The sequence below is a fragment of the Raphanus sativus genome, unplaced genomic scaffold (assembly GCF_000801105.2).
Source record: "Raphanus sativus cultivar WK10039 unplaced genomic scaffold, ASM80110v3 Scaffold0274, whole genome shotgun sequence".
Classification (NCBI taxonomy): Eukaryota; Viridiplantae; Streptophyta; class Magnoliopsida; order Brassicales; family Brassicaceae; genus Raphanus; species Raphanus sativus.
This window is the reverse complement of record NW_026615594.1, coordinates 6,355-20,429: the sequence shown is the minus strand read 5'-3', so window position 1 is coordinate 20,429 and position 14,075 is coordinate 6,355. Positions and strand designations below refer to the sequence as shown.

Genomic DNA, 14,075 nt, shown 5'->3' with positions numbered 1-14,075 from the left:
GGACATTTTTGTATATAGTTTAATGTATGATTTTTCTTTTTAATGTATGTAGCTTCTCAACACCCATTTTGTATTTAGTGTAATCATGGACATGTAATGTATTTGATTATGTACAATTCATGATCATGGATATCTGTAAACTATGGTGTATATAGTTTTCTTATTTATTTATAAGAGATTTATTCATAGTTCTTCACCATATATACACTGTCAATTCGTACGTGTATACTTAATCACATATCATTTTTGAATATAAACATAACTAAATATCGTTTAATCGCAAAGGAAATATAATATGTGATCGTTAGTATATGTTTTCTAATTTAATTATTAACTAGATGACCGGTCCGCACCCTGTGCGGGCATTGTACAGTTTCAAATTATAGATAAAATAGTGCTTAGGTTTGGAAGTAACGGATTTTAAATCATAAGACCACCGTCTTTGGGATAAAGCATCAAGCACAGGAAAAATGCTGGTATTCAATATTTTAAAAAGACGAGATGGAACAAAGTAACTTCGGTATCAAGAGTTAGTTATTGTGTATATGTATAATTGCAACGTCCCAAAATAATTTTTGTGTTTAAGAAAATATTTTATTTTCCAAATCTGGAATTAATATTGTATAGTTTGAGAAGTAACATATTTTACATTATCACTAATTAGAATTGTATTGTATTTGTAATTCTTTATTTTAGGTGAAAAATTTTTTATGCATAATTTTACTCGTAAAATTTATGTAGACATATTAAAAGAAAATATAATAAAATTGAAAATATTATCCATAAATTATATAAAGTATGAAGTACAATTCTCGATAAAGAAAACAACTTCCATTAGAAACCCGGCAAAAATAAATTTAATTTTGTAAGCAAGTGGACGGGTTAACATAATTTGAAAGATTTATAAATTTGTAAATTTTATTGAACATAAAAGAATATTAAATTGACATACCATGATCGGAATAGTCAGAAAACTGATTGGCAATGAAATACTATCGATCTTCATACTCATCACTACTCATCTGGCAAATACAAAAAAAAATTGTAATAATTTATATACTTTTTAAAAAATATTGTTAAAAAGTAGATAACAATTACGTACCCTCCCTACAGAATTTCTGAAAAACTTTTTTGTATACAACATTCAATGTTTTTGTCTCCGACTTCCTTTCTTTACCAGTTATTAGAATTTTTAATCCAGCTCTCGACTTAACTCTTGAAAGTGCAACGTAGAGCTGACCATGAGAGAACACTGGCCTAGGCAGAAACAAATCAACACTTTCTAGTGTTTGACCTTGGATTTTGTTGATGGCCATCGCGAAAGCCAATGTAACGGGAAACTGTCTTCGACGCATTCTGAAGGGAAACATTGTGTCAGGTGGGATGACATACATTGTAGGAATCCAGACTTTGTCTCCAGCAATAGTGTTTCCGGTTATAATTCTACCTTTTATCACATGGGGCAGTAACTGAGTAACAATTAGCCTATTACCATTGCATAAGTCATCTGCAAGATCCATGTTACAGAGACACATAATATGAGCACCAACCTTCAGCTTCAAATAATGTCTAGGCAGTCCAACCACTTTAACACTGTTCAAAAACTCTGGAGGATATACTACATTTTCTTCTACGTCAACATCGGATGGGATAATACTGTCAGAGCTAAGGTAAACCTTCTCTTCACCTGAAAGCATATGTAAATCCTTGACTTTAGTGACATGTAAAAAGTCACTGGAACATAAGAGTAAACACAAAAATATGTTACCTGGCAACTGCGAAAGCATGTAATCATTTATTTTATCCACTTCATCATTTGTAGGAGTGAGAATGGCTCGATGTCTATACAAATCCTTATCTGTTGAGGTTTGAAAAGGTTGTCCATAAACCTCTTTTGCCATAGTCTCAATAGAATCTTCTCTACTATTTTTTATCAGCAAATCAGAAGGGATGTCAATCTCAACTTGACCGTCGTTAGGCAAATTTATTTTTCCATCTCCAATATCCAAAATCCATTTTGAGAAGGATTGAAGCTCTTTTGCTGCATCATCAGTAAGACCAGCGAGCAATCTCATGTGCGGGCATTTATACGGTTCTTATGTTTTATGTATAAATATTATTAATATATAATCAAATGTTTTATGTATTATTAAAACTAAATTTGTTCTTCATATGTTTTATGTATTATTCATATAAATATGTATTATTGAAATACGATTCATATGTTTTATGTATTATTAAAACTAAATTTGTTCTTCATTCAGTCTTTGTGATTCAAAACTATAAGACTTTTAGACATTACTTAATTCAATCTACTTTGATGTTTAAATTATTATCATATACTTTGAAATATGAAATAAATAAATCATGCATGTGCAGGCATCAATATGATTTATATATTGCTTGTATAGCTATTATTATTAGTGCATAAGTGGATCGTAATTATATATATCTTACTCATTTAGGTTTCTCCACATATTAGTCTCTCTCTCTCTCTCTCTCTCTCTCTCTCTCTCTCTCTCTCTCTCTCTCTCTCTCTCTCTCTCTCTCTCTCTCTCTCTCTCTCTCTCTGTATTTCACTTGTTTCATCTATTTTATATCTCTTTGGGTCTCTCTCTCAGCCTCCCTCTATCTCTCTCTATCATAATCTTTAATTTTTCCTCTATTTCACCTATATATATATATGTATCTCAGTCTCGCTCTCTATCTCTCTATTTCTAAGGCTCGGAATGGTAACGTGCGGGACAACTGCGGGACGAGTACGGTGAGGTTGTAATAGTAACAAAAACATAGAGATATTTAGGTATATGGAGAGATTTTGTTACTATTGACAGCGGTGTATGGCGGTTCGTCACCATTTGAAGCCTAAATACTTCTTTCTCTCTCTCCCTTAAAAAATAACATAAAATCATTAAAATAATATTTTTCTTCTTTATTGTGAACATAAATAAAGTAAATTTATTAATTTTATTTACACTACACATTTTAATTGAACCATTATAAATATTTTATGTAAGTTTTTTACAACAAATAATACTTTCAAGATCATGAATAAACGTTTAAAAAAATTCTAATGAATCATGGCACAAAGTTGTGGTTTATGTAGTTTTTTGTTTTAAAGTATAAAGAAAAATCTTTTAAGAAAATGTAAATTAGGGTTCAAATTCACGTTCAAAGATATTATCATAAGATCCAAGACTACTTTAGTAAAAGAAAAAAGATCCAAGACCAAAAAAACCCTGTGATTCGGCTTGAATAGGTGGAGCACTATGGAGATATTGTTCTTGTCAGCGAGCATTGGAACCATCTCAGACAACTCTTCAAAAGTTTGCTCTTTAAGATAACTATAAAACCAAACGACCATCTTCTCTAATGTCTTTGTTTTTTTTAACATAAGTTCCATGAAGGAAGCCACGTGTCTCGACTCTACATTCCAATGACTCAGTTTCTCAAAGATCCTCGCTTCCAAGCTCCAACGCTGATCCCGATTCAAGCTTTGCAAATCCAACTACGTGTCAATATACTCCTCCTGTACAAAAGAAAAGGTTTTCCGTTATGCACACTGATAGTCAATATTTCAGGTTCTACAAACCCAAAGTGAAAGGACATGCATGGTTCTACGACTATATTTAAACTCGCTAATAGTTAGAATGGTCGAGGAAACTAAGAAAATAAAATAGGCTTATGGAAAAATACCGGTATGGTGCCAAACTCCATTTTGTGTATTGTTGATAGCTTCTTCAATTCAGGTGAGTTTTGTAGCACTCTGACTATACCAGGAATTGAATATTGAGAGATCATTGTCTCAAGTGTCAAATCTTTGACCTTGAAGCTCGGAATGGGAACACGGCGGAGCTCGGCAAGAGTTAGAACCTAACAAGAAGCATAGGTAGATAGTAAATACCGAAACCCAAACCTCTAAAAAAAAATAAAAATAGCTAAATAACTAAAGCATTTCAAGACAAGAAAATCAATGATGATTGTCACCTTTTACAAACATCTATAACTGACTTATCAAAAAGTGATATAACATAGACCTAATGGAAACCAGAGATCAAGCTCTATAAAAATGAAACAAACAAAGTGGGTTTGGTTAATAAGTACCTCGTTGACACCAGAGATTCTTTGTGTGAAAACAAAGTGTCTTCTTCAAGATTGCTCATTCATCAATGTATTTTTTTCATCTTTTTGAAACAGTGTAACCGTACTTGGAACTGTATATTGATTTCCGTCGACGGACAAATCTTATTTTCAGGAGTCTATTGTAATATCTCGGTCTCTTGTTATTATTTTGGGGACTTTCCGGATTCTAGCTAACCAGAGTTATTAGGAAATACATAGTTCATTGAAGGCACACCAACATGTTTAACCAAAACATAGTAAAAACAAAACAAAGAATACATAAGTGAGAAGATATAAACAGGGGTACAGTAACAGAGAGCTTATCAAGAGAAAGAAATCAGTTTCGCAAAACCTATTTTAATATTCAATCTACGCCTTGAATTACGAAATGTCCAACTACTTTTATAACTTTGGACATCAGATACATCTAGGCATTTATTCATTCAACCAAACATTAATTAATGAAAACGAAAGAAAAAATAAAAAAGATTTTACTAAATTAATTTAGATAACGAAGAGGTCAGATGGTAGTGCATGTCATTGTTTCAAACTATTGTTCAGGCTTAATAGACGTTAGATAAATTATCCTCATTCCTCTTCTTCTAAATTCTAAAAGATCAAATAAACCAAAATAAAATATTGAAATATTGAAACTATTGGATCAAGAAAACCATTTGATGAAATCAGATAATGAAAAGTCAATCACCATGTTACATCCATCGTAATGAATGCAAATAAGACTGGGGCGACAATTACGTATCATCACATTCCACCACTACCACCATCAAGAACAACAAAAGATAACATAGCAACAGAACAACAGAACAACAAAACAGAAGAAGATCATAAAGCAATTAACTTCAGAGAATAGAGCTGACGACGCATGTTATTTTGTTTCGAAGCCAAGTCTGGCTGTTGTATATATAGTCAAGTCACACAAAGCTACTCGAGTCTAGGGTTTTACTATGAAGCATAAACGGCGTCGTTCCAATATGGGCATGTGTCGAAAGATATTAAATTTGTATTGTCATAAAAGATATGTATATGATATGATTTTAACTTGCACAAGTAATCAATATTGATAAGGTAAGTTAATAAAAATAAGTTTCCTAATTAGATACAAATCGTTAAATGTCATTAAGCAATGTAATAAATGGTCGACATCAAGAGTGAATGATTTAACATATTTGCAATAAGGAAACTCATTAATACACATATTTATTAACATTCTTGCGCAAGTTATAATTAATGTAATAATATTTGTATAAATTTATTTTCTAAAATATTTCAGATATATGACTGTTTTTAATATTCCAACACAATAATAAATGTATATATTTTTGTGAACACTTTTTCATACATAAAATTTTAATGTTTAATTTATTTTTAATAACATAAATAATAACTTATTATTATTTTGAATTAATAAATATTTAAAATAAAATAAAATAAATAAATATGTATTATATATCTATATTTGTATTTATAATATAAATTATTAAAGTTGTTTATATAGTTTTTAAATGATGTTTCATTTTAGTTTTAAATATAAAAATAAATTAATCGTAAATTTAAATCATTTTAAATTTTCAAATATTTTAAATTTCACCTAAATTTTTAAATAATATTGTTGGTGGCTAAACATATATTATTTAGTAATACTTAGATCTCTGAAATAGCCTTTATTTAGTACTTAGTGAACGTTTTGATTTATTACTAATTTTAACATATTTTAGTATAATATAAATTATAAAATAAAATAAAATCTATGTGTGTGCTATTCTTACCAGGATAAGAAATCACATTTTTATATATTTATGAAAATATGAAAAGAAAAAGACACCAATGTTTAATCAAAATATATGTGTATATATGTGTATGTTTTCTCGATTCACATTTTTAACATATTTTAGACTAAACTTGTATTGTCATACATTTTCATATAATAAACTCGGATGATAAATTGTATTCTCGATTCATGAGATTTCTTAACATATATAAAAGAACTCGGATGAGAGTGTTTGGAAGCATAGATTAACTGGTTCTAGGTTAATAACTCTTACCAGCCCGATTAAAAATAAATCAAAAAGAAATTAGAAAAAATGAACTAATAGAATTATAAGAATTAATCCTAGAAGCTCTCTATGAGTGACACCTAAGCAAAAATCACTAAAGTGACTTCTCTTTTAATGTATAGGGGATTATGCTTTTTTTAAGCAGACTTTATATATGTGCGGACATTGCATCTATTCTGATACACCTACAATCATATATATTGCTTGGGAAAGAATTCTATAGAGATTATTATCTCGCAAGATTATATTTATTATTGGAAATAAAATATATGAAATGATACTATGTATAAACAATAATAAATATAGATTTCTTGCTAAATGGTATTATACATGTCCTATAAGTAAATAGATACTTTTTAATACGGTTTTGGAGCTTACCATAAATACAAACATGCCCATATATTCCATATGTTGTTGACATAAATGAGATTGGATGTCTCCTTAATACGTCCACAATATTTTGGTGAATAGTTATTTTTTATTTTCAATTTTTCTTACAAAATAAATAATTGTTATTTTTATATGGTATGTATAAACTATGCTTCAGTAACCGTGAACCCCTAAAGAGTAGACATAAATGACAATTATCTACCTCTTAAACATGATTTAGTTTTTGCAGAACATCCCCTATATATTAAAGGAAGAACATTTCGAAAATTAGATTCTCAAATTGTTAGTAATTAAAATAAACCTCTTTCCTATGTGTCATTCAATTAGGATGTTAATTAATCATATGTGTCATGATTACATTGAAATTGAAAAAGTTAGTGGTCTAATTTGATATATTTATTTTATTTTCTTAAATAAAACTTAAGGAATTACCATAAATGACTTATATATATATGACAATTAATGATTCTAATAATAAAGATTTGATAATTTAACCACAAGGTGGTGGGCTAGTGGTCTTGAGGCAGTTCCAACGCCGATACGGACCCGGGTTCGAATACCCCTTGTGGCCACGAAATGCTTTACGCCCTCCCCAAGTTTAAATTAAGCGCGGCGTTGGTGCTGGGCCCTTGGGTAATGGGTATTAGTAACGGCTGGTTTCGGGCCAGGGGTGACTACGGGCCTAAGGATTGCGGAAAGCTACGGAAGTGACTACGGGCCTATGGGTTGCGGAAAACTACGGAAGTGTCTACGGGTCTACGGGTTGCGGAACATCCCTGTTTAAAAAAAAAAAAAATAAAAAAAAAAAAAAAATAAAGATTTGATAACAAATTATATATATTCCATCATTTTTTGTTTAATTTTAAATTATTAAAATAAATTAAACAATCAAATTAACTACAAAATTTAAATTTGGATTTTTTCGTATATGTTATATATTGAATTTAAAAATCGACAGTAAATGATTAAAATATTAAAATTATTATGTTAAAATTAATAAACAATGGTTTAACATTTTTGTTATAAAAAGATACACATGATTTTAAAATCATATGAGTAAAAATATCATTTAATAATAAAACAAATATATATAGATTAAAATATATACCATATAATATTACAGAAATATTTTGATATTAATAATTTCAATGAATTTTCAGGAACATTTATAAATTATACTTATTATATAAGCGCTGATCATAGAACCATATGATTATGAACTCACATTTAATAAAAACTATATAAAATATACTATTCTTAGAAAAATATGTTGGTCCATCTTAACTTATATTACACTTTTTATTAAACTAACTATCGAATTGATGAAATAATGTACAAAAAAACAATCTCTCACTTTCCTTAAATAAAAGTTACAAAATTACCTAATATGATTAACGTATATATGAAAACTAATTATTATGAATAATAAATATTTGATAAAAAATTTGTATCTTAGTTTCTTTTTATTTATTTATATTATTAAAGATATTAAACAATCACATTAACTATATAATTATATATAAAAACATTTAGATTTTTTATTATATGTTATATTTTAATTTTTGAAAACGTCTACAAATTATTAGAAATTTGAAGATCCCACTTTGAATTTTTTTTGATCAATAGCTTAATTTTTTTTGTTATAATAAGATACAAATGATCATAAAATTGTATTAATATGTACTTTTATTAAATAATTTTCATTAAATAAAAGCTACGAAATTACCTAATATGACTAACGTATATATGAAAATTAATGATTATGAATAATAAATATTTGATAACAATTTTTGCATCTTAGTTCTTTTTTTATTTATTTATATTATTAAAGATATTAAACAATAACATTAACTAAATAATAAAAATATTTTAGATTTTTTCTTATATGTTATATTTTGAATTTTTGAAAACATCTATAAATTGTTAGAAATTTGAAGATCCCACTTTGAAAATTTTGTGATCAATAGATTAATTACTTTTGTTATAATAAGATACAAATGATCATAAAATTGTATTAATATAAATTTTTTATTTAATAAATATTTGAATTAGATAATATATATATAAATACTAACGATTTAAAACAACAAGATTGGCTGCATCAATTTATTCGTCGAGTTGAAACCTTTCAAAACTATGTGAAAGACTAAAGTCAAAGTAATTTGTTTTATAAATAATATGGTGCTGATTCTAAAATCATTAAAATGATTCTCAAGGATGTGAAAGTTAAATATTAAAAACATTGTAGAACCTGTTTTTGGAATAAAATCGACTCATTGACCACATTACAATTTTTATAGATATAAACAGTGTGTAAAAAAATTAAGCCCAAATCGATCAGAGTCATCATAAATTCAAAATAGATTTCGGTCCATAATTACAATTACAAATGTTCAGCCCAACATATCTACTATAAATTAAATCACTTGAATCACTTGACCTATAATTAAGTAACAATTTACTACAACTGAAGTTTCTTATTTTCTTAATTTTTTTTTGATATTTTTGCTTTATTTTAACAATAACTAAGTTGAAGTAAATATTATAAATTTGATGGATAACAATTAGTTGAAATTCTTTGCAACTTTTTCTTATCTTTAAACAAAAAAGTTGTGTTCAATTTAAGACATATTAATTTGATGAACACTAAATATGGAAGAATAATAAAAAAAATCTTTCATGCTTCTGTTTTTATTCTTATTTTTTAAATTTAAAGCTTTAATATTAAATTTAGATTTGATTATTTTATTAGATGATAGAAGCATTTTTTTGTTTTTATTCTTTTATTTAAATATATAATATTTTTTAATAAATAACTTTTTGACAACATGACTCCAAAATTCGTATAATATATAATATGATCTCAAACTAAATAATTCTGTTTTTTGGTATAAAACCGAATAAAATGGAAACCGACGGTATATAAACCAAATCGAATTGAAGTAAATATGGATTTAGAAAATTAGTTATACTTTACAAACCGAAATACCAAAAAAACCAAACCGAACCGAAACCATTCCAATATTCGGATTGAACACCCCTAATCCAAATAAAACCGAACTATTATTTCATTCTTCAAAACATAATAAAAATAACAATTTCATCCCGCGCAAGGCGCGGATCTTATCCTAGTTCTATATTATTTTGTGAATTCTATAATTAATTTTCACTCATATATATAATGTATTTGTGAATCTATACTATATAAAAGTTGAGGCTATAAGACATTGAGAGCGTTCACATGGGATGTTAAACGACTAATCAAAATACGACACATCAGCATTTTAATTTATTTATTTTTAAAATTTTAAGGTTTCCAAATTTTTTAAAACGAAAGTAATATTATTTATATAACTTAACCTAAAAATAAATATAGTATGCTAAATCATTATTTTAGTTTACAATTTTTAAAATGTCAAACTTCCAAATACTAATTTTCCAAAATAAAATAGAAATCTATACAAATACGGTTACCAATAAAAACAAATTCAATAAAACTCAATTTAACATAATTATTTTTAAAAACTGAAAATAGATATTTTAAAATAAAAATTAAGCATATAATTATTTAAATCACATTGAATTTTGAGTTACATATAAATAATATAAATTAACGATTTTTCTTATACATATATATATATATATATATATATATAAATTTTTGTTTTAGTAAATTAACCTTTTAATAATAAAATACAAAACTTTTTAATCGAAGCTATTGGGATTGAAAATAAGATGACAAATCATAGGATTTAAAACCACCAATCATATTATGAGAAATCAACATTTTAGTTTATTATTTCCAAAATTATCAATATTACCAGAAATCGTTTATTTCAAACGACTAATCAAAATACGATACATCAGCATTTTAATATATTAATTTTTAAAATTTTAATATTTCCAAATTTTTTTAAAACGAAAGTAATATTATTTATATAACTTAACCTAAAAATAAATATTAACATTTGACAACTTACTTAAAAAATGGTAACTATTATAGAAAAATAAAAAATAAAAAGAAAATAGTTAAGTTAACAAAAAAAAACCTGAAAACATTTACAATTAAATAAAACGAAATTAATATTATATATAACTTAAACTAACAAAAAATATTATGACAAATCAGCATTTTGTTTTAATATTTTCAAAAATATCAATATTTCCAAAAATATGTTTAATAAGAAAACTTATATTATCTAATAAATGGTAACTATTATAGAAAAATGGAAAATAAAAAGCAAAGAGTTAAGTTAACAAAAAAAATCTGAAAACATTTAGAGTTAAATAAAACGAAATTAATAGTGTATATAACTTAAACTAACAAAAAATATTATGACAAATCAGCATTTTATTTTAATATTTTCAAAAATATCAATATTTCCAAAATATGTTTAATAAGAACATTTATATTATTATCTAATAAAGTAGGCTAATAAAATTTTTTTTTTTTGCCGTCGACTATTACAAACTCATATAGACTCTGTAATCCAAGTTGGTTGCTCCGCATCCATGTGCACAACAAAGGTCGTTTGGTTTCTAGCTCCTCGTGCTAGTCCGTCGGCCTTCTGATTTTGTGTGCGTGATACATAGATAATCTCTGAGCTGTGAAAATTCTCCTGCAAGGTCTTGATATCTTCCAAAAAGATGCAAAAGCAGGCCATTCTTCTGGTTCCGACACCATCTTTACCAATTGAGAACAGTCTGTTGCAAACGTGACCCGAAATTGATGTAAATTCCGCATACACTCCATTGCCCAAATTAATGCTTCTACCTCAGAATGAAGGGGAGATAAGGAAGCTCTGACGTTTCTCTCCCCCATCAGCCCTGAAAAACCTTCAAGGGTACTATACCATCCTTGCCCAGAAAACATCTCCTTCTCCTTCCACGAACCATCAGTAAAGCACCAACGGCCTGGTATGACTGGTAGCCCCGGTACTGGTCGATTTACCACCTGGGTAGCTAGCACTTGTGCTTCTGACTAAAGCTTTGCTTCTGAACAGAAATTTTCAATTTAAATTATTAGATTATTAGTTTCTAAAAATTATTAGTTTCTAAAAATTCATTCCAATTTATGTATATTAACATCAAAACAGAAATTTTAAATTATTAGATTTAAAATAACAAAATATAATAAGTCAAAAAATATCCTGAATTAATATCAAATAAGTTAAATATTCAAAATATAATAAGTTAAAATATATTAGAAAATTTATATTATTTAATAAAGTAGGCTAATAGAAATTATTAGTTTCTAAAATATCATGATTTCCAAATTTATGTATATTAACATAAAAACCGAAATTTTAAGGTTTAATATCTATATAAATTATTAGATTTAAAATAAAAATATAATAAGTCAAAAACATCCTGAATCAATATCAAATAAGTTAAATATTTAATATTTAACGTTTATATTTGATATTTCTAAAAAATGTCAAAATCAGTATTCTAATCTATTATTTATAAAAATTTCAAAATTCCAAAAAAAAATTATTTTCTTAAAAATTTAATAATTACAAAAATTTATTTATTTAAAACGAAATTAATATTATATATATAACATAAACTAACCAAATAAATATTAACACTTAACAACTTACTTTAATAAATGGTAATTGTTATAGAAAATGGAAAATCAAACAAAAAGTAATAGTAACAAAACAATTACTTCTTTTTAGATATAATAAATCTAAAATGAATTTTATACCAAAATAAACAGAAATTAGTGCTAAATTATTCAAAGTAGAAAAACAGATTATTTTATTATTTTAAAATGTTAATATCACCCAAAAAGTAAAACTAAATTAATGTTATATATATATATATATATAACTTAAACTAATAAAATAAATATTAAATTTGAAAAAATTCTTAAAATGTTATTTATTATAGTAAATGGAAATGAAAAGCATAATAGTAATATTAACAAAAAATTACTTCTTCTTATAATATGTTGAGGCTATAAGACATTATAAATATCATTTAAAACCATCAATTATAATATGCTAAATCGTTATTTTACTTTACAATTTTTAAAATGTCAAACTTCCAAATACTAATTTTCCAATAAATAGAGATCTATACAAATACGGTTACCAATAAAAATAAATTCAATAAAACTCAATTTAACATAATTATTTTAAAAACTGAAAGTAGATATTTTAAAATAAAAATTAAGCATATAATTATTTAAATCACATTGAATTTTGAGTTACATATAAATAACATAAATTAACGATTTTTCTTATGCATATATATATATAATTTTTGTTTTGGTAAATTAACCTTTTAATAATAAAATACAAAACTTTTTAATCGAAGCTATTGGGATTGAAAATTAGATGACAAATCAGAGGATTTAAAACCACCAATCATATTATGAGAAATCAACATTTTAGTTTATTATTTCCAAAATATCAATATTACCCGAAATCGTTTATTTCAAAATAAAAGGTAAATCAAATTTAAATATGGTAAACTTACAAAAATAAATTAATAATATATAAATTAACTGAATATAATATATTTTTAAATTAACATAAAATATCTTACAAATATAATAATTAACTTAATAATGCAAGATATCTAAAGTTTAGGTTATATGCTATTGAAAATATTTATAAAATGATTTAAAACACATAGGATTTAAAACAACTAATAATAATATAAGAAATCATTATTTTAGTTTAATATTTTCAAAAGTTTCAATATTGACTAGATATATCTAAATCTGAAATTTCTGGAGAAAATCTATTAAAATAAACTTATATATTAATTAAGATAAACTAACAAAAAGAAACTACAAAACAAATTTCAAAAAAAAAAGAAACTACAAAAATTGACTAGATATATGTGCTAAGTCTTTAAAAAGTTAACAAAAAATATTGATAAAATTTGTCATAAATTATGTCATTTAATAAAAATAACATATACATCAAAATAAAATAGATAATTAAAATCAAAATAGTTAACCTAATCAAATAAATAAATATGTAAACTGAAATTTTGTATTTAAATTTTCTTAGTTAAATAGGTTTCAACTTTAAAAAAAAAGTCTAAGTTTATACTCACTTGCTCAAGATTTTGTTTTTAAATAATGGTTCGTTTCGGTCATTTTTTGTCTGAACCAGATCATTATTTGATTTACAATAAGCGTAAAAGTTTTATTGTAGTATAAATGTTGATAAAAGTATTTTTTTTATGTAAGAAATATATTGTTAACTAGCCCATTTATCTATATATTCTCAAACTGCCTCTATTAGTCAAATGAATTAATATAGTTATTTACTTTAAAACTTTAATAACACTATTATATTATTTTTTGGACAATTTCTTTTTAAAATTATAATAAAAATTTCATTAATCTAATCAAATAGTTTTTTTCTTTGAAATAAACCTAATGATATATATTATCTACAAGATTTTTTAGAATAAGGTACATAATGATTTTTTCATAAGTATTTAATGTAATTCATCAGGAAAAGT

At 25.5% G+C, this 14,075-nt stretch overlaps 2 non-coding genes across 2 annotated transcripts; both read right to left on the bottom strand.

Annotated features, from left to right (window-relative positions):
• Window positions 1–4,636: 4,636 nt before the first annotated feature.
• LOC130501743 (small nucleolar RNA Z195/SNORD33/SNORD32 family) lies at window positions 4,637–4,721 on the bottom strand. Its single transcript, XR_008939866.1, has one exon. It is a non-coding gene; the product is annotated as a small nucleolar RNA Z195/SNORD33/SNORD32 family (small nucleolar RNA).
• An 81-nt stretch (window positions 4,722–4,802) lies between these two features.
• LOC130501744 (small nucleolar RNA U31b) lies at window positions 4,803–4,892 on the bottom strand. Its single transcript, XR_008939867.1, has one exon. It is a non-coding gene; the product is annotated as a small nucleolar RNA U31b (small nucleolar RNA).
• Between the last annotated feature and the right edge of the window lie 9,183 nt (window positions 4,893–14,075).